The sequence below is a fragment of the Carassius auratus genome, unplaced genomic scaffold (genome assembly GCF_003368295.1).
Source record: "Carassius auratus strain Wakin unplaced genomic scaffold, ASM336829v1 scaf_tig00017499, whole genome shotgun sequence".
Classification (NCBI taxonomy): domain Eukaryota; kingdom Metazoa; phylum Chordata; class Actinopteri; order Cypriniformes; family Cyprinidae; genus Carassius; species Carassius auratus.
The window spans coordinates 144,465-147,690 of record NW_020524791.1 but is presented as its reverse complement, the minus strand read 5'-3'; positions in this window follow the sequence as shown (position 1 = coordinate 147,690).

The window sequence follows — 3,226 nt, the reverse complement described above, 5'->3', positions numbered from 1 at the left end:
CCTCCAGTGTAACATATAGATAAAATGAATACAGACCAAAGATTACCTGTTAGATTTACCCAAAACTTAATTATATTTTATGTTTAACCACTAAAGAGACATCAGAGCCAGCGGCACATATCAGAAGGTCTAGCCGAGGTTAGGCTGCTCTCGGCGGATACATAAGCACTGAGCTCCCTCTGATTGCGTGGAGCTCACGTCTCCGAGATCGGCGAAAACACATTTTTAAATAGGCACTGTCTTTATAAATAAACCACAGATTTGAGTTTTAAACAACTACATTCTCGCCTTAAATACTTTTAAAATTACATTTCAAGACACAACAACAGTAATATTTTGAAAATGTTGATCCGAATAAATGGTGGTAGAACTCAACCAATCAAGATGTTTAGCTCCCAAGTCCCGCCCCCGAAAGTTACGGAACTTTGAAAAAGTACTACCTCGCCAGCAGGGACTTTCTGAGGGGTATTTTTTTACCCGGAACTTTATTTAGTTCCTGGTTCCTGCAGTAGAAACACACCGAGTACCAGGCCAAAGTCCCTAATTCCTGGGTAAAGTTCCTGCAGTGGAAACGTGGCTTTAGTATCCCATCCTAAAGTACAGGGTCAAGCTTGAACAGCTGACTTTTCTTAACAGGAATATCCTTTCTCAGAGCCTCAATTTCATCCTGAAATTGATGTTTTTGACTGAATTGAATCAGCTGAATTTCTGCTTGATTGAGGTTTTCCAGGCTCGAAGACTTTTTCTCCATTGTTAATCTGTATTTTTGCATTTGTTCCCGTAGAAGGGTCTGATTGTGCAATGGACTTTTGGAATAGTCTCCTTGCTTTACATAATTGTAAAAGTGTTTCTTTTAGTCTTATCATCCATGCCACTGCCTTTTTCAGACGAAACCAGCTTGAGTAGTAATCAGTTAGCTTGCTTACAATTTCCTTGCCTTCTTTAATGTTAAGAACATTGACTTTGTTTTCACCTTTGATTTCAGGGTCTTGTTGTGCTCCTTGAGTCCTCTGGTTTCCACAAAAAATGGGTCTTTCTTCTTGCACAAAGCCTTTTGCTTTAAGACTTCTAGTAGCTTGATCTGCAGGATTCTGTGCTGACTTGACAAACCTCCACTGCAATGAAGTAGTAGCAAGTAGTACCCGTATGAGTGATATCCTGTTTGCTACAAATGTTTTGAAGTATGCACTATCTTTGCCAATGTAGCTGAGCACTGTAGTGCTATCCATCCAGAAAACCGACTGCTGTAGTAGAATTTGAAGCTCTTGTATTAGTATTTTGTCTACTTTGACAGCTGTGGTTGCCGCTATCAGCTCAAGTCAAGGGATTGTGATTTGTTTGAGTGAATTTGAATTATACAATTGTGCTTCTCTTGTGTTACCAAACTTCTCTGGTTTTACAAACCTTTTGATCTGAAAGTCTGAGAGGTGATTTAGATCTTCTAGCCATCTGACTCACTGATCAGCTCGCTTACCCTCAATCTCTTCATCCCATCCATATCCTTGTTTGCACATATCCCTCAGAAGGAGCTTGACTGGTAGGATGGCTGGCACCAGAAACCCAAGAGGTTCATAAAGCAGAAACCTCCTTCAGCACACACTTTAGGTAGCTCATAATACTTTGTGTCTTCCAGTGCACACAATTTCAAGTCTGTGAGAATGCAACTGTTTACTAACTTCTGCTCTCCTGTTTTATTTTGACATGTAGTGCTCAGTAGAATTTGAGGTGGCTTCCCTTTCAGGTTCAGTTTCCTTTGCAGTTCACCAGTACAAAATGCAGCTGTACTTCCTGCATTCAAGAAAGCATATGTTTCTATGTATCTGTCACTCTTCTTCGACTTGACTTTTACTGGCACTATTGAAAGCACGCTGTTATCTCCTCCAGACTCTGTGTTCTCACTTGATTGGTGGTTAAAGGAGACTTTACCACCACGGGGAAGTTGTGGCCTAATGGTTAGAAGGGTTGGACTCCCAATCGAAGGGTTGTGAGTTCTAGTCTCGGGCCACCATACTTGGCTGAATGTCACTTCACTTTCACTTTCACTTTTTGGCAAATGAGATCTTCTGTTCTTGTGTTTTAACATCGTTTGTTCCTTTTTGGTTCTCTATAATGTGTAGAATGTCTGGGTGTTTTGGGGAACATTCTTTACATTCCATTCTCTTTTTGCAAGTCTTGCTAAGATGGCCTTGAGTTAAGCATCCAAAACATAAGCCTTTAGACTTCAGGAACTCCACACGTACATTATGTGGCTGCTCTTTTATTTCACTGCATGAGCATTATCCTTTGTGCAAAACACACATGTTTTTTCAAAGGCGTCGAGGCTCTTGGGGGACTGACTTGGTTCCTGAACACAATTTGAGGCCTTCTTTCCTCTGTGCAAATGTTAGTTGCAAAGCTGCTCTTTATTATTCCTTTTTTAGTAGGATATGTTTCTTTCTGAATCTCCTTTGCTGTTACGACATTACATGGTCCAGTATGTCGCCAAAGAGAGGGTCCATGACAACTTTAGCTTGGCAATCAATGAAGTTAACTAAATGAGGGAATTTTGCTCATACTCCTTGATGTCGTAAGCTTCTGATATTCACTTTACTTTCATCTTGAATGATATCTTTGGAAGTATAACTCTCATATTGGTAGGATTGTCCACTTCCTCCATGAACTCTCCATCTTCCCTTGTAATCTGACAACCAATCAGGAACAGAGCATATACACTCAAAGCTTTACCATCATCAGACTTGGTCTGAGGCCACTTTTCAGCTTTATCAATATAAGCACTTGTTATGATTAGCTGATCTCCATAATGCCTTTGGAGCAATCGATTTGCTTCCTTGAAACATCTGCTTGATGGCATATATTCACAGCTTCGTACAAATCTCTTGTGGCTCTCCAGCAGTGTATTGTTTTAGGTAATATAATTTGTCTTTTTCATTGTCTATCTTGTAATGGTGGCGCGTCCACACGCAGCGGCTTCTCTCTGTCCCAGCTTAACTTTCCAGCTGGAGGTAATAACATTTTAGACTTTTTTTACACCACACAGAGAGAAGCTTACAGACCTCAGGCATTATGGGTTGGCAGTAACACATCCAGCACAATCACACTGAACACTGGGGCCCCCCAAGGATGTGTGTTGAGCTCCCTCCTCTTCACTCTGCTGACACACGACTGCACACTGTCACACAGCTCCAACCTCTTTATTAAGTTTGTGGATGAAACGACTGTGGTGGGT